The sequence below is a fragment of the Passer domesticus genome, chromosome 9 (genome assembly GCF_036417665.1).
Source record: "Passer domesticus isolate bPasDom1 chromosome 9, bPasDom1.hap1, whole genome shotgun sequence".
NCBI lineage: Eukaryota > Metazoa > Chordata > Aves > Passeriformes > Passeridae > Passer > Passer domesticus.
The window spans coordinates 33,427,879-33,446,538 of NC_087482.1; the positions used below are offsets into that span (position 1 = coordinate 33,427,879).

An 18,660-nucleotide genomic window follows, 5' to 3' on the forward strand; every position below is an offset into this window, starting at 1 on the left:
CATTCCAGTGTCACACAGATAACCTGAGGGAAATGTGACATTTATTCCCCATAACTCTGTCATCCTCCACAGCAGGGTACTGCTGATGGGAAACTTAAACACAATCCAGGGAGCATTCAAATGAGATTTCACCACAATTAAATGGAATTTTGTTCCCAAAATCACTCAGTTTCTCCTTAGCAACTTTAGTCCTTTAGAAAACAGTGGCAAAGACTGTGGCAACACTCCCTGCAAGGCAGTTTTTTGTGCTACAGTGGGATTTTGGCTCCACTCCAGTCCCTCTGTGCACCTCTGGCAGACTTTGGTACACAGCTTTTTGGGCAGTGGAAGCTTTGGGGATGAATTCAATCAGGAGAGCAGTAAAAACTGAAATGAAGGGAAGTTTTCCTATTTGGTGAGATGCTGCAGCACTGCAACAATCTGGAAATAGATGGAATGAACAGTCTTCTACTTGCCTGATTTAGAAGTGAAGTAGACAAAATAAAAGAGAATATACATTCATGAATAATTCTAGATCAGACTTTTCATCTGAAACCAGTTTGAGTTTCTCACTATTCACATTTTCCATTTCTTAAGCTAATCAGTATTTACAGTTTCCAGGTTTTTTTAATGCTTAATATTCAAAAGGCCAGATCTATAACAAATGCTAACTCCTTCTGACCTGCAATAAGCCACAGCATTTTTCACATTTTAACAAAATCAAAATTCTGGGGCAAAAAGTCTTTTTTCCCCAACATCTTTATTCTACTCTTGTAAAGGTGTTCTCAATCTTTAACTGATAATTTAACAATGTTTTTGCTGTTTTGCTGTTATAACCTAGTTTGGTTCCTCACCAGTTTGGGTTATGTCCGTAATAGCAAACTGATCACAAAGTAAGTATGGTGTGTTCATGTTTAATTAAGGAGAAGAAGGACTTGGCTGATTAAAAATTTTTCTTTCCTTTCATTCAGAGTGGGTGTATCCTAACCCCGCCTGACAGCACTTTACATCACCAGAAGAAACTCCACAGTGATGGGTTTGTCTGTATGGTCCAGAGCAGAGCATATGGGTGAGCAGATTGCAGAGATATAATTTAACTGAAGTTTCTGATCTCAGGACTACTCCTTATCCATTGATTTGGTGGAGAGGAAAATTTGTTAACCATATTATTTTTCTGTATCATAGAGCTTGTTTACTCAGGCAATATGCTTTAAAGCTTTCTGTTATGTGTTAGGTACAAGAATTTTTAGGTTTTATTGAATGCCATGCATGCCGTATAAATAAATACTGCCCTATTTTACTATGATAATCGATTTTACCCATGCCAAAAATAGAATTTCCCTGATCAGCATTTGTAGCTGAAATAATTTTTTTCTAATTTTAGGATTTTGCTTGCATTTTTTTTACTAAGTAAGTTTTATGGTGAGAGCAGTTAAAATTGAAATACATTTGGTTCCAGCAGTCCCTTGGATGTATTTCATTTTACTCTTACTGCTGACATAACTGAGAGTTTGGAACTTGGTTTTAGATTTTTGTCTATATGCAAGGAGATGCAATCAACTTTCAGTAGTAAAGTTTTGTTCTAAGCGCTGAAACAACATATCCCATTTTAAGGTTTTGGGTTTTCTTCAATGCACTAATATGGTGTTCATTATCAAAGGACAAAGGGCACTCTGGATTGTAATAAGGACTTTCTGGTTTTAAATTCCATTACTTGCATTAAAACCACTTACTGCCACTAAGAAAAATGAGTATAACTTTGTGCAGTTTGTGGCAAATAGGCAGTCTTTTGATATCTTATAGCAGAATGTTTCAGTTAATAGGCCTGTACTTGAAAGTTCCCTTTCACACCAATGCTTGCAAGTGCATTCCGTGTTTTTGTTTAAGTCTGACATCCATGAAAAGACAACCAGGATCTGTTTCTTATTGTGCATTAAAGAGGATTCTTTGGAAATTGCTGAATAACTTAGCAATATGCTCTGTATCATTTTTACTGATGACAAGACAGATGTCATCTCTGGTGCATCTGTCTAGAGTATCCTCTTGGATAACTTCTGTGTATTGCAATCTGCTTCTTTTCTTCAAATAGGAAGCATTTCCAAAAGCCCTGTTAATTGGCAAACGCCTAAATATTTCACTTATTTGCAAGAAACATGCTGACTCTTGGGAAACAATTCCCAATAATAATGAGTATTCCATCTATCAAAAAAAAAAAAAGATAGATAAAATCCACAACACCCTTACTCTTTATTCAAGAGCAAGGCTGCCTTTTTATCAGAAATATGTTGAATCATTTTAAGCTTTCAGGTCTTTGCCATGGTGAGCTTAATGACCACAGCTGTACAAAGTTGGTTTCTCTTCCAGTCAAGGTCAGGACAGATGGTCAGACATGGAGAATTACTTTTATTGTATTTTCATGTTTAGATTAATTTTATTCTGTTTATCGCTTTTGTACTTGAAACAAAAATGGGGATCTTTTCTAACTAAAACTCTTCCAAGTCAAGATGTAGGCTCCCTCTCCCACTTGTGAGGCCACCACCTCACCAGGCTCTGTGTGCAGAGCAGACCCAGCCCGTTTGTGCAGCCCTTCCCTGGGCTGTGCAGGGTGGGTGCAGGTGCTGCTGAGCACAGGCAGCACACGCCCATGCTGGGAAGCAGCTGGGCTTTAGCCACTGGTGTTTCTTATGGAGAAAACTGCCAGTCTGCATAAAAACTTGGTGTAATGTGTTTGAGGGGCAGCCTAAAATAAACAAGTGCTCCAGCTGCCTGCTGGTACATTCAGCATAGAGATGTAGGTGAATAAAGGGGATATTTTCCCACTGTACAGTGAAGCTGAATAGTTCTGGGAAAATATGAATTTCCTGTAAATATCCCAAAAAGAGTGGGGCAAAAGGGGTGGAAGAGAGACAGTGGGAAAGAGAGCAAAGGGGGAGCACCTCCTTAGGCAGGCTGTGTATCACCCCAATACCACTGAGCCTGGCTCAACTACCAGGGTCTTTCCAATACAGGAGGGCATTTGCAAAAAGAAATCTGGCCTAACTGGGGAAATGGCCTTTACCAAAAGTGAATTTTCAACGTGTATGAGTCCATGGTGCTACTGATGATGCTCACTTGACACATTTGTGTTCTATTTAGCCTGCAAGTGCTTGTACTGGCCATTACATGGTATCTCAGGCAAGATTGACCTTTCCTAATCAAAAAGTCTCAGTTTTAGAGTACCCCTGTTACATCTGTGGTGGCGGGTGCAAGAGGCTGCTTTTCTTTATACACATCCACTTTGTTTTCTTTTTAAGAGTTCAGGCATGTGATTTTAAGATGTCATCAGAAGCATTTCTTTTAGTGACTGTCAACTGTTAATTGCTTCTCCTGTATGTCTCCATATACACTGCATGTAGATATATTGGTATATAATATTCATGTGTTTTATGTTTGTATAAACATACTGCTAATACTGAGTTTCTCCAATAGAGAGCTCTATAAATCTAGACCTCCAGAGATACCTTATAATGACTTAAACATTACACCAAACAAGAGATTCCAAGGGGACATGATCAGGATGTAATAATGGGCCAATGTCAAAAAGGATTTATGATTATTATTCATATGACTCAACCATATGCTCCAGCTACTGCTGTAATCTTGCTAGTCTTGGTCTGACATCTGTAGTGATAATGAGTAAAATTGCATTACGCCACAGAAAAAAATCAAGACACTTAAAAAATAACTAGTGGGCTGCCAGCAGAAACATTGACCTCCTCTGTAGGGTCAAGAGATGGTTTTAAAATATGCTGGATGCTCCTGACAAAGTTGAAGCACTCTGAGGATCTGGCAACCAGCTGTTCTAGCTTTATTAGAGAAGAACTTAAATATAATTGAATTCCTAAACCATCTGTATTTATCACTCCAGTTAAACACCATGCATGATCCAATTGAGTTTACTTTAAAAAAAGGAAGTTACCTGTTTCCTTTTATGTAGCAGGACAAACGGAGATTGGGGAAGATACTTAAATTATGTGATTATAAGATCACCTGAATAGTGGTACCTGTCTGTCTTTCCTGGTTAAGCATCAGGTGTATGACTGACTACAGTGAAAAGATACATATTTTTGGTTTGTTTCCCTCCAACAGTGTTGCTCTCTCTTGGTCTTTTATGGAGCAGCCCTCGTCTCTGGCTGTATCTGAACCTGGTGCTGGCTGGGAAACAGCAGCTTATTTGTGCCACTTCCAGGCTTCCCTGTTGAGTAGGACTTTAGCAAACAGGAAAATACCTTCTGGAGAGATGTGCAGACACTGAAAACTCCTTCCTACTTCTGGACTAATATATAGTGTTGTGCAAGGAAAATATGAGTGCAGATTTTCTCAGTTTCTGTCAAAGTCCATTAATGTTCTGTTACTGGCTGCAGCACCTAGGTGAGAGGTGAAACTCATTTGTTTCTTATTGAGAAAGAGAAAACTCAGGTGAAATGGCCTAATGTCAACCCCTGTAATCCTGCAGTGGTGGTTAGCAGATGGGCAGCAAGCAAAAGTCAAAGCAGCTCATGCATAAAGTGGGCTAAATCACAAACCACCAAAGTTGCTGTAAAATCACGGCCAAACATAGCAGTAAAGGACAAATATTTAGGCAGTGTCAGTCAGTCAGCTAATGTATGTATCAGCATATTAGTGAGGAAATCCCCAGAAGCTCTGTGGGAGTTTTTCTTTTTGATCTGCCACCACCTGCCCGGCTGCTGGCACGGCACCGCAGCCACCAGGCAGGCGGGAGCAGCTCCCCTGGGAACCCAACAAGTTGCTCCTTAAGGCAAAAAACCACTTCATTAATGCACAGGCAGACCGAGCAATCAGCAGCAGGTGAGGAGCAAAAGGGAACCAGGCTAGAGACAAGCTTGCCTGCCTGTCCCAGAACGGTGTCAGTAAAGCTCCTTTCTCTGCTTGTTAGCAGCAGCAAATGTTCTTTGCTGCTGTCAGACTTGTACGAGCTCCATTCTGCCCACACCAAACTCTGGTGCCTCTCCTCATCCTGCTGAGACCCTCAGCCAAGAGCCACGTTTGACATCTGTGAAGCCTGAAGTCTTGGCTCACATGAACACTAGCATGGGTAGACTCGAGATGTTGTTTTAAGCACCTGACATCTTCCATCTGTCTTCTTTATTTTTAATTATTTCTCATCTATAGAGTGACCTAATCAAACAAGCTCCCGTCTGATGTCAAGGTTCTTTCTCTGCTTTAATCTCTTCACATTTCTATATAATTTCTTTTTCCTCTGGAACTATCAAAGAATTTTCTTTAACAAGCCCATCAATGAAAAACAAAGTCTGCATTCTTGAATTCTAAGTCACACATAAACCGTAAAGATGCTGTTTGCTCAGTGTTGACAGAAGCAGTCGTCTGCCCTAATTTACCTTCATCGTATGTTTTTATTAGAGCTGTGGGAGCATGCATAAACTCACCAGGGAGACATGCACATTACAGGGCTCTTTTCTTAAACTCTCAGCTCTAATAAAAACACACAGGCTACAGCTCTGTTCTATATTGGACAGCAATACCTCTCTGTTCTGTGTTCTTTTCATATCAGAACAATTGTCTTTGAGAATATTCACTTATTGGAAGTCATCACAACATGAGGGAGGAATGGTCTTTGAGGAGTAATCCTGGGGGCTTGTCTCTTCCTCTGTGTTTTTCTGCTCAGTCCTGCAGAAGACCTTAATGATGCTTTACCTCTAATTCAGGTGTCAAGACTGAAGTCCCTATTTTAACCCAATTATTTTTCGGGTCTTTATGGGGAGAGTGGTTCCACTCCACTGCCACTAATGGGCCTCCAACAGTAACTGAAATGGCCATGTTGCTACAGGCTCACATTATTCTAGACAGGATTGCCATCCCCACTGCAAAATTTTCAAGGCCCTACTGATAAGGGCCTTTTTTGAGGCCCAGCTGATCAGTATTGGATATGGATGTATACATCCACATGCATACACATCAAATGGAGACAATCTGAGCTCCACAGTACAGTGGCTATCACTGTGGCTGATTGGGATGCTTCATATTTAACTTGCAGAAATCACCTAGATTAGAGAAAGGTATCATTTGATCTTCCATTTTTCCACAGATGCTGCCAAATAGTTTTCTAAATCAGTCCCAAATGTGGCCTGGTCTCTGTGTTGGGCCAGTGTGAATATAGTAGTGGTTTTGTTCCTCTTTGCTACCTTTTCTTCTCCCCCCACGCTTCCTCCCAGACTTTGGGGCGAGAGTACTGAGCCCCAGAATATCGCTGGAGTTAGACAAAACAAAGCTCCAATGTATGCTAGATATAATAACCTGCAATGTCTCCCCTGTCATCCCAAATTACTGCAACACACTGTGTTCCCTGCCTGCCTACCTTCCTGCCTGCTGGAGAGCCGTGCTCCCCCCTCCTCAGCTGGGCTGGTGCAGGGTCAGGGTCGGCTCCTTGTTGCCGAAATGTGCCGGCACCGCGCTCCGCTCCCCTTGGGGACCACGGGCAGGTGAGGCGCGCCCTGATCGCCTGCAGGGACCCTCAGCAATCACACACATCTCAGAAATGTTTGGGCCTTGCTGCAAACTTGCTGCCAGTGAGTCAGGCAGACCAGGCTCCTCAATACCTGCCTTCGGCCTTCTCACTGGGACTTAGGGGGAAATTTTTCCTTCCATGCCAGGCTGGCTATGCAAGCCATTTTGGTAACTATTCTGACTATGCATTCAGAAAGCTCTCTGCTGTCATGAGGAGATAGGTCTTTGGCAAGAAATGTCATTAGCTGATTGCTTTCTTACTGAAGTTCATTGTAAGTCTTTTACCTTACTTGTGTGTTCTGGTGGTTGTTGAGAAACAATTACAGTCCAAATAAATACTGTCCTGGCTCTTCTGTGCAAGGCAAACATTGCTGCAGCCTCAGGTGCCTGTAAGAGCTGATGTGCTGTTTCAGCCTTAGAGTTTACAGTCCTCAAAAAAGTCAGGTCCATTGAGACAGTCTTTGCAGGAGGTCTTTGAAGAATCATCTCAAACATGGAGGAACAGCTTAGAAAGCCCTTGATAAAATGTGCAGCACATGCCAACAGCCAAGTCACTACAAGTACTTGAAGGTAGACTCTTCCATTCTATTTGGTGGACCAAATAGAATAAAATGCTTTCCAGGACCATATAGTGAGGGAATCCACGCTCTTATTGCAGTGCCTGAAAGAGGGTTGAGTGTACACAGTGACCCATCTGTAATCTCTCCTGTTGTATTCATGGGCACAGCTGAAAGATAAAGATGAAGAACTAAGATTTAGGGTAAATCAATGAAGATATGGGCCAAAGTGGTAAAAGAGATGTTGTCCCATAAATCAGTGAATTGCAATGTAATATGTATTTTTTTCTCCATGTAATTTTTTTCTCCACCTATCGCCTCATACACTGCATACTGCATCCATCAGAGAGCTGAAGCCTCAAAGAGCTCTGAGATTGTGTACGTGATGTTTTTAATCAGTGATGTTTTGGGCTCTATTTCACTTACTGCTGCCTTGCTCTTACATCTTCTTGTCTTTTTTCAGAAAGTTAATGATAGAAAGGATTTTATTTTGTAGGATGCCCTTTGCTATCCTTTTCACATAATTTTTCTTCTCTTTGCCTGATTGAAAAAATCAGTAAACATGGCAGAATCCCAAAGGTATGATCTGACACAGAGCCAGGGAAGACCCACCCTCCCAGCAAACCAGATTTTTTACAGCTCTTTCTTGAAGCGTAAGTATATGAATTTGGAACTCTAAGGGATCAAAAGGGCTTGTTTTGGTTTTATTTGGTTTGCACAATGTAATTTTTTGCTTGCAGCAACAGGTATTTAATGATGATCATGGCAGAAGTAATTCCTATGTCAAGCAGACTCCTGCCAGACACTACGAAAAAATTTCCTGTTTAATTTTGCTTTGCTTTGTGTATAGGAATGATTGAGTACTGTCAAAGGTGATGGAAGGACAACATCATTTAAAAGTGCATTTGCACACTGTTAACAAAGGTCTTTCGGTACAATTCAACCTGTGTTGTTGCCACTCTACCTAAGATTTCAGTCCAGGATCAGTGGCCAAAACCATCCCAAGGAAATTACCTCCCATTGGTGACAGCGTGAGGATAGTCACTGCCACACTCATATAAAAGGGATTTCACATAATTTCAAAGACCTTTTTTCCATCTTTGCAGTAGTGGTTTGTGAAACAAATGAGGTCCTGTAAGTGAAAACATCAGTAGAGAAGTGACCTTCATACACAGAAGTATAAAATAACAAATCCAGCATCACAATAAGCCAACAGTGCAGGGCACACAGATGGATGCAGACAAAATAAATTAAAACAATGTTGATATCTACTGTATTCCTAAGTATCTCAGAGGATATGAAAAGTCTCCATACATTTTCATTTTTCTAGTTGCTTGTAGTCAGATTTTTACAAGCCCAGAACCTACTTTACAGATGTTTTCCCTGTCATTAGTAACAAATTAAGGGAAGGACTACTGTAACTTCAGTAACTAATTGAGTGGTAGTTTGATCATAAGTTAGATGGCAAAAGTATTTTTGTTGTTGTTTTCAGTAATAATTTTTTGCTCTTTTTTGTGCCCTTTAATTTAAGATTAAAACCGCTTTTCTAAACAACCACCTTAGAACAAAAAAAAATCTTAGAAAAGGAAGTAGATGAATACTAGTTTCAGGATGTTTTTATTAGAATAGTTTTAGAATAAATTGTTAGTGAAATATTGTTCTTGTAACTCAGTTTTCCTTACTACTGAGGAAAATCAGAAGCAGAAAAGGAGGTGGTTTCTGGTCACACCACAAGCCTACAGAATTAGGGCTCAGTCTGACTGTTTAAACTCGTAAAATGAGTATAATGGTGTAATGGTGTAATTCAGGGCACTCACCCCAGTGGGCTGGAAATTGCCCCAGCCCTTTCAGCCAGGCTCCCTCTAACCAGATGTGCCAGCCAGTGTCCCAACCTCCTGTCCCCCTGTCCCACATTTCAGTACCTGTGTCCCCAGTGCCGACAGGAGGGAGCTGACACAACTCAGCCACAACAGAGCCATGCCAGAAGAGACTTCTGTATTCCAGAGATTGATGTGTTTTATAGAAATGCCTTGCCATGTAAATTCTAGCAGTGACACACTGAGCTCAACAGATTTAACTCAGGAAAGTATTTGAACTGTGCATCTAAAGTAGAAAGAGCAGAAGTGAAAAAACAGAGTGGTTTGGTTACATTTGGATTCTTTTTGTTTTTGTTTTATTGTTCTATATGCTCAGTTCACAGTTTCTGGAAGTTTGAATGCCTCTGCCATGGGAAGAGGACCCAGCAGAGGCAGAAACTAGGCACCTTTGTGTACCTGGTCCCATGTTTTCACCTAATGCATGTGTGACATCTGACATATAGACATACACAGCCAGCTGTGAAGGCACCATCACAAGAATATTTTTGCTTTCAGTGTTTATTGCACACCCTTCCAACATCTTGGGCACCTTAATCCAAAGTTATAAAACTACTACTTCTACACAAATAAGACAAAACTCTAAAATGGGGGAAAAGGCAGGGTGCTGCCTTAGCAATTCAACCAGCTGGAATATTTTCTCTCTGCAATGAAATGGGCCTCTCCCATTGCCACACTTATCAAAGAGCAGATTAATAAGTGGCTCAGTGCAGAGTGTCCATCTCACTGTAAGAAACTCCTTTGTAGCCTGCTTCCTGGGGACCAAAACATAGATTATGCCTGGAAGTTGCTTACAAAATTTCTCTCAGTCTGACCTGAAGATCAGGTTGTTTCCAGCCTTAGCAGCCCCTTGGAATCAGCTGTTCCCATTCCTGTGCTGCCCAGAGCAGTGAGAGTGTCCTGGGGACCACTGCAACCCCTGGGCTCACCCCAGGGATCGGGGACAGAGGCGCTGCAGGGACTGGAGCTGCTCAGCCAAATAACCCGATTTTTATTTGTTAGATATTCTCTTTATGCCATGCAGTTTCTTATTTTTTTGGAGGTATCCTTGTTGTTGAAAATGTGCTGTGATTAATGAAAGTGCTGGAGCAGATCCTGCAGGGCCTCTCCCTTCCTGGTGAGGGCACAAAGGCCCGGCCGCTCTCGCCGGTGCAGCCGTGGCACTGGAACCACTGTGAGGAGCCAGCACAGGAGGGGTTAAATGGCTTCTGCCGTGGATTTTCCTAACGAGGGGTTGTGCCTGTGGGAGCTTGTAACTCAGCTGGTGTGCACCCACATCACTGGGGCTGTGGGAGCCGCCTCTGCCACCAGGGCTGAGATTACAGGGCAGTTTCCTCCCCGGCCTTGTGACCATGCACACACACGTGCACGTCTCCAAAATAACCCACTCTGGGGCATGAGGGGTTTTCTGGTGAATTTGCTACAGGACAGAATGTGCAGCAAAATCTTTTGGGCTTTTCAGGGTTATGAGAGGATAGCAATGATGTGCTTCCCATTAGTCAAAAAATTCCAGCCTCCCTCTATTCCAGTGACAAAAATTACAGCTGTAGTGAGTCACTTAGTGTGCCTCTTCCCAAGCCTTCTCTTCTCCATTCATCCATCTCTTTCCAGAAGGCATTGCTTTCACTTCTCTCACTGCAAAGGAAAAAAACTATTGCCCTCTGCTCTCTCTCCCTTCTAATCAAACCTGTTCTTCCTTTCCCTAGAAAATGCTTGCTCCTAATTTTCCCCTCAATCCTTTTAATGCAGCTGCTTCTCTTCTTGGACCAAATAAATGAGTGGAATTTGGCCCTATGTTGACCACCTAGACAGGATCCCGAACTCAGGGTTCACAGGGAAGTCCCTCTGAGGATTTCAGTGCAAAAGGCACTCTTTTATTCTCTCCCACGCCATTGTAAGCAAAGGGCTGAATTACCCAGTTACAACAATATTTCAGCCCCAGTGGTCCCACGGTTTCCATGAAGCATTGGCTGGAGTATCCCTGAGTATCCCACTCCTTTTCTAAGGCCCCTACACTGGTTATTGTTTTCTTCCATTACCATGATATTTTCATTCAGAGAAGTCAAACCCTCTGTCTTCACTCTGTCTGTCACTCACATGAGCAGAGTTGGCTCATCTGGACCTCAGGGAAAGATCTGGTCATGTTACTTTTTTGGTATCTTCTTCTGTTAATTTTGTCTTCTGCACTTAAGGCTGCATGAAAACATCTGACATTTTGAAGCAATCTCTATAATATCCCTAAATTAAACACTCTGTCTTGTTTGTTAGTTTGGTTTATCTTTGCCATCATGTACCACGAAGCTGCAAGTTCTACGTCTTTTCAGAAAACAAACATGACTGACAGCAATCCTTATACAGAGAAGCTGAAGCAAACCATGCTTTGAAGGATTTTCTGTTGGGATTCATAATAGCATGGAGTTAAAAGAGAGAAAATAGGTTCCTTGGAGCATAAGATCGTAAAATGCTAATTTCAGTGACACAGTGGTGGACTGAGTAAATATAGAAAGGATTTATTATGAAGTTCTTTAGTGTTGTTGGCACTAACAGCAAATTGCTGGGCAACATTATATTGCCAAAATCCAGGAAATAGCACAAACATTGAACCACTGTATTTTCAATGACAATAATGACTGAAGCTTTGGTATTGGTTGGCATCCCCACAAAAGGCACATGTTGGCATGTTCAGGAATGTAAATGATAGATCTGCTGCTTGAAGTTTATAATTATTTAATCAAACCCAGACTGCAGAACCTGGAGGGACACCGTGTATCCTTAAAGAAGAAGAAAGAGGGAGAAAGAGACAGAGAGAGAAAGAAAGGAAAGTCATACTTTGCAAATGACGGAATGTATTGGTGCTCTGGGTGTGCCCACCAGGCATCTGGGACTGCTGCAGAGTTTGTGGGTGATCTTTCCTGCTCACCACATCACCATGTATTTAAGTAGCCCTCCAGAAAACAAATTGCCGACAATCTCTTTTATGTGCTGATGGAAGTCAGATCAATTATCTCCATTTCCTTTCATGGAAGAAAGAAAATCTACAGATCAGGACAGGAAACCACTCATTTGATGAACTATTTCTACACTACTGTACACAGACACACAACCTCTCTCCTGCAGACAGACACGCACAGAGCTGCAAGGCCTCTCTCTTCTAGACACACACAGAGAGGCACGTTATTTTCAGCTCACATTTCACGTTTAGATTACTATTATGGAATTTCAAGAAGACTTATTTTGTTTCCATTTCTTGCTTAAAAAAAAAGAAAGAAAGAAAAAAAAGAGATAATGAACATTCCGTTTTGAGAAATAAATCTCCCTGCACTCTGTGTTCTGGCTGTAAGAGCCTGAGTAGCAGAGCTCTTCTATGTTCCCAGCCCAGGCTTTGCTGCCGACTCAGTTTTCAATTTAGTCCTAGCGTGATGGAAAAAGAAAAAAGTCTTTCAAAAGCAGTAATTGTGTCTTTCTGGGGAGAGAGAACAAATTACTAAATCAAATTAGCATTACATTTCATTCCTAGACCCTAGGAGATTCAAGGATTTACATAATATACTTTCTTAAATTACGTTGTTAGTGTAAACATTAAGATTCTGCACAAAATCCCTGAGAAGTGTTGCAGCGTTAGCTGATGTCATCATGCAATGCTTAAAAAAAAAAAAGGGAAGAAGTGCCTTAGCTCTACATATAAACACATGATTGCACTATTTTTAAAAATAAAGTTCAGGATTTAATTATATTCTGAATAATATAATGTCATTAATCCATTCTCTCTGTATGTTAGGAATACTTAAATTGTTTTTTCCTTTTCTGTCTTCACAGATGAAAATATTTGCTGTAGGGTATTCCTGGCTGTTGAAGATGAAATCCAGGCCCCACATAAGGCTGTGGAAGAGTTACTATGGACTTCTATGGGGTCATCATTGACTTCAAAATGTGATTTTTTGACCGTAATTGACTTACATCAATAAGGGTTCTCAATATTACTCCATTTCACACCCCAGATTTTCATATCTAGTGACCTTCTTCTTATTCATGTCACCAAGTGCTCTGTAATTCTCTCAGACTTCATTGATTTCTTTGTTACAACACTAATTTAGGGCCAAGTTTCTATGTGGAGCTCCACAGCCCATTACTCCCCCATGGCAGCTGTGCTCTCACAGGCTGCCACAACCAGCCAGGGACACCAGGCTGCTGCCAGCACAAGTTTTAAGATTCATTCTGACAAAAAAAAACAAAAACACTGCAGCGATCGAAATAAAGTGAGAAAAAATGACTTCCAAGTCTGGAGCATGTGCATTGGATAATTAATCAGAGTATAGTGTAGAGAATATTATTGTTAATTTTTTACATTTCAGGTTCACCAGAGCTGCAAATTGTAACAAGGGAGACAAACAAAAATTGCATTTGTCTCCTAAGGCCATATAAAGGCTAGTCAGTACTGTTGTAGTTGTTGGATTAGAAATACCCATTTGAGGAGCTAAGCCACAACGGCATAAAGAAATACACAACTTATATTTAATTCTTTGTAGTTTAAAGATGACTTGAAAAGCAGTACAAAACAAAGAGAGCATTGAAACATAGACGAGTCAAAAAGCTTCATAATCTTAAAAAAGCCCCACATTTACTGTGGGGCTGGGTTTTTACATTGGGCTGTGCAGTTCTGTCAATCCTAGAATGCTCTGTTTGTGTTTTTTGTGTTTCATACAACAAATGCTCCCCAGAAATTTGTGCAATGATATGTAATATATTCAGGAAAACTAATTACTGAAGCAGAGTAAAAAGGAAAGTTATCTCAAAAGCCAGAGGGATAGGAACATTTTATATAATGAGAGCTCACAGTCGACACACAATTTTTTATTTAATCTATCCATGCATAGAAGGCTATTATTTAAAAAGAAATAATAATTGGAAGAATAAATTCAGCAGCTGAAAGACATACAAAATTATGCAAATTATGAAACATAGTGTCAAAGTTGCAGGCATTTTAAAACTTCTTTACTAACATTAATTATGAAGGGTGCATTTAGAGTGCTAGCATATTATGCTGCCTTCTACTTCCTGGCAAATGGGCATTTATATTAAAAAAAGAATTAGGAAAAAATGGACAATGACCCCTTCTTCCTGTCTTTTCTTTTAGGTTTCTTTTCTTGACAAGGAATGTGACATTTGCATTTAAATTTCCTGGGGTTCATCTGTTTGTCAGCGCCAAGGCCATCTCTGTGATTTACAGGTTTTGCCTTTAATGATTTTCTCAAACAAAATGAAAAATGTTCTTTTTAAGTTCTCCTTTTGAAATCTCCAGTACTAACATCAGATTTTAAATTGAACACATGACAAATTAAAGGTGTGCATTGATTTTTCAATTCAGAGTTCTTTTGGAAAATAAATTAATTATTTATAAAAACCGAAATAAACTGAAACAGGATCACTTGGGAAAGCCTTCACTCACTGAGTAATTTGTAAGGATCAGCTGGACAGGTGAAGGAGTATTTGCAATATCTGTCTATACTCATATGAAAGACATAACCTATGCACTTTTTTTCACTGTTTCGCAGAATATTTCGTTTCCTGCTAAATATTCTGGGTGTGCTGCTTATCTGCTGTCCTTTCTCAAAGCCTGAATTTTCAAGTGAGGCAGATCCACTACCCAGATCCTAATCCTCTCTGCAGCTGACCCCAAATGCAGTGAAATCGAGGGCAGATCTTGTGTGAAGCTCAGAGATGCCTCCTGCTCATGCAGACACTGCTTCCCTGACACCAAGGGAGCCACATCACTCCAGAGGATAACACTGCACAGAGGGTGGTGTTAACTGGCTTTTCAAAACTGCCTCTGTTTCTCAACATGCACAATTCTCAGTATTTGAATCGTGTAGAACATATATTTTGCATATCAATAGGTTCATTGCTGATAATATATCAGACTGTATCCCCGCTGCTGAAGACACTCCTTGGGTAGCACTATTTAAGAATTAACGCAAATCCAGAGAACTTGGGTTTAGTTATTAGCTCACTTTTGTTCCAAAAATGTATTTCCAACCCAACACTTCCTTTTTTCTTTCTTACATTTCCCTAATGACCTTGTTCTTTCCCAAATGCTATTGCAGTCTGTGCCATAGGACAGACAAGGTCAGGATCATGGGCTGCTTTTTATCAAAAGAGGTGCAGACGTGCCTTTGGTGGAAAGGGTGTGAGCATTGGGCAACACAAACAGACTCTTTTACTTAGGCCAAACCATGCAGATGCCCCTGGCATGGCCTTTGGAAATGTCTCAAATACAGAGTGCAATTAAAAGGGCAGTACTGCTCTGATTGCTTATTGGAAATGCTTTGCTACCTGCTTGGAATGAGCCCTGTTAATAAATTGAGTGCCACTTAATGAACCAGTTTGCCCTTGGAGGTTTTGGCTATGCTCTTGCTCTGCAAGGTAGCATTGCATGGAGCTGAGCAACCCAACAGTGGAGTGCCCAGGCTATCTGGGAATACACAGAACCCTGGGAGGATAGATTTATGCCTGGGAGGACAGGATGTGCAAAGTATTCAAAAATCTTGTAAGGTTGCTGTTAAAGCTAGAAAAATACCAAAATTGTTGTTGAAGTCCTATTTAAATTCTATTCTGCATTGTTTTCCATTATGCTTGAAAACCTGGTAATAGTTTAGCAGCCTATCTAAGAAAAAAAAATACTTTTCTGCAAGGGGGACTACTGGCAAGATTAGAGCAGCTGGGTGTCTATTACCCTAAGCTACATTGTACAGAGCTAAAATGGATCTTCGTACAGAAAGCTAATCAAGGTGGAAGAGAAAAATTGGATTCATTAACAATCTCTGTCACTGAAAAGTCAAACCATTTTTCACTCTTTAGTTGAGTCCAATTACAGAGATATTGCTAGAAATTGTTTTTCTGTGACAGAGAGCTTTGACAGTGGCTTTTCTTCTTTGGCATTTTTCTTATTGCTCACTCACATTGCATCCATTGCTGAGTGGAGATTAACACCTGTTCCTGTTTTAACAGAAAATGATGGATGGTGCCATTACTGGCACAACTCTCTGTGAACAAAATTAACGTTGCATGCATTAACTTTGTAGTTACAGCAATTACCACAATTACTTTTAAATCACAGCTTGCACAGGCCTCGCACCAAAGCTGAAAAACTGTGGATAGCCATTCTCCCATTTTCTTGGAGAGGGTTGGAGGCAAAATGCAAGTTTTGTCCGTGCCTCCCTTGAGCCAAGGGAAAGCTATAAAGTACCTCTGCCTCTTTTTGCCCTCTCAGCTAGCAATTTTCATAACACTCCTCGTAAATACATATAAGGTTCTCACATTTCATTTTATAGCTACATTTGACTCAAATATGAAATGGATTTTTCTAAAGCCAGAGTTAAATCTCTAGTGCTTATCTGGGTTTTTGAAACCTGACCCATGTGGCTAAATTCATGGGCACAGTTGCATTTTGACTTTAGATATATGTATCAGTGGTACCACTCAATATTATTCATCTCACCTAGTGTTGGCTGGTGGAGGTTTGAGTTCCAGGCTAAGCTGCTCATCAAGGTTCCCTCTAGAGCCATTGGGGATCAAGACATGTCACTGCAGCACAGACAGACTGCTGGCACTCACGGGAGCAGTTGCCATTCAGAAGTACCTATTTCCTTCCTGGACTATAGAGGGAGCCAAGACAATTGGCTTGAATCAGGAGTCCAGCTGTTATTTAGGATTGAATTCACAGCCATCCGATGAGGAGAAGGAAAATTGCCATCCCCAGACAGTCACTTACTGCCTTTGAGCTGGACAAGCCAGGTAAGCAGCTGTTTGTCCCACAAAGGCATCTTCTGCTGGATAAACTTCTTTAATAAGGTAGTGAAGTCCCTAAAAGTATCTTTTCTTTTTCTCTTGTTAGTAGGCTGAGCTCCTTAAAGTGAGATGTACAAAACTCTCAACTCATGCTTTCTGAAATGTGATACTCAAAAATGCAGTTGTAAAGAGATCTAATAGTCTTTTAGATTATTAAATCTATAGCTGATAAAAACATTAATAACAATTCTCTTTTCTGCAGCTAACTGTGAAACTCAATGTCCTTTCTTTTTTTTTGTAGTGAGACCAGAACAGTATCTATCTTTGAGATTTAATCTGGTATAAAATGTTCTCTAAAACATTTTAACATTTTACATAAAATCTGTTCTCACAAATATATATTTTCCAGAAAGAAAAAACCAAAACAATTTCCATATCACATTTCAACTAATTATCCCCATTCACACAAACCAACCCTTATATCTTCCTGTTGACAGCACTGTTTTCTTTTCTTTTCTTCTCTTTTTTCTCTAGTACATTTGTAGCATGTGGATCAAAGGTTTATGGATTCTTGTCTTTTCTTGAACCCACAAGCAAAGTAGCAACACAGCCAAGTTTTAAAAGTTTGCAAATCATTAAGAAACAAAACAGACAAAACACATGGTGTTCCCAAGAGACTTGAGACATGAAAGCATCTGTGTTGTGATGAACGTACACAAAATCTGTTGGGACTAGACTTAGTTGTTTAGCAGGGCTTGGAATGCACTATGATTCAGTTCTCCTGTTGCAACTTTCAGGGATCAGTCTATATATTTTGCCACAAATCCCCCAAATGCTCTCTCTGCAATGGAATTGAACCTGTCCATTACTCTGGACTGAACCTCAAATGTTTGGACATTGATCTCCATCCAGATTTTAAGTACCTGTCTCATAATATGTCTTCTACTTGAAGTTCTGCAGAATTTTCCTAGGTTTTAGTTTCTTTACAAGCTTTATATGAAAAACTCTGCTTATTGGAGTTAGGGGGGCTTTGGCACTGCTTTCAGGATTTCCTGTTGCTATTTCCTTGCCGTGGCCTCTGATGACAGACTGTTCCTGGTCTTTCTTCTGTCTCTGCCTGGCACTGGTTAGCCTGGCTGCACACAGGAGCAGTGTCAGGCAGGAAGCTGAACGTGCTACTTCATGCTGGTGTTGCCCTCGCTTGCCACTCTGCCCATAAACTGTTTTTGTCAGTGCCAGTCCTTTAATCAGACTACACTGAGGGACTAAGCCAAATGTCTTATGCAAGTCTTACACCTGTGTAGTTGCATTCACCAAAATGTTTGGCAAGACTTACCTTTCCATATAGCCATCCTGACTGGCACCAATTGTACTGTCATAATTTAATTTCATACCAATTGAAGCCCTTATCAGCTTTTCCATTTTTTTGGTTAGGACTGATGCCAGAATAACTGACCTGTAATTACAGTGATTCTTCTGCTTCCTCACTTTGGCTTCTGGCAGCATTGCATATTTCTACTGTTCCCTAAGAACCTTTGGATTTATAGTACATGGAAACATTGATATAAAAATATTCACCTCTAATAGAAGGATTTTAACAGTGGCTTCTCAGACAATGCAATGCAAGGGAGTTTATTATCTTTGGGCCACTGTTTGTATCATCTTTTTTTGTCTTCAAATTCTAAGCAGTAGAGTATGCGTGTATCTGCATGTGTCTATTACAATATATATTTTTCTGTCTTATCTATAGTATTAATAACACTTCTCTTTTAAACAATTCTTGTAATCTGTTCATACCATCTTAATGAATTACGAGACAGACAATATACTCTTGAAGAAACTTCCTATTTTCCTTAGCAACATGTATTTGCCTAGATTTGTTTGTCATGTTTATATTTCCTTCTTTGCTGATTTAAAGTACCACTGTTTAATTTGATAAA

General features: G+C 40.3%; 1 long non-coding RNA gene across 2 annotated transcripts in view; it reads left to right on the forward strand.

Annotated features, from left to right (window-relative positions):
- Positions 1–18,660, forward strand: part of LOC135307953 (uncharacterized) — a 38,607-nt gene that overhangs the window by 10,575 nt on the left and 9,372 nt on the right. For both annotated transcript variants that reach the window (XR_010368518.1, XR_010368520.1), the window contains exons 2-5: positions 951–1,048; positions 12,752–12,865; positions 14,070–14,162; positions 16,435–16,726. This is a non-coding gene — a long non-coding RNA (uncharacterized LOC135307953). The remainder of the gene's footprint in view (positions 1–950; positions 1,049–12,751; positions 12,866–14,069; positions 14,163–16,434; positions 16,727–18,660) is intronic.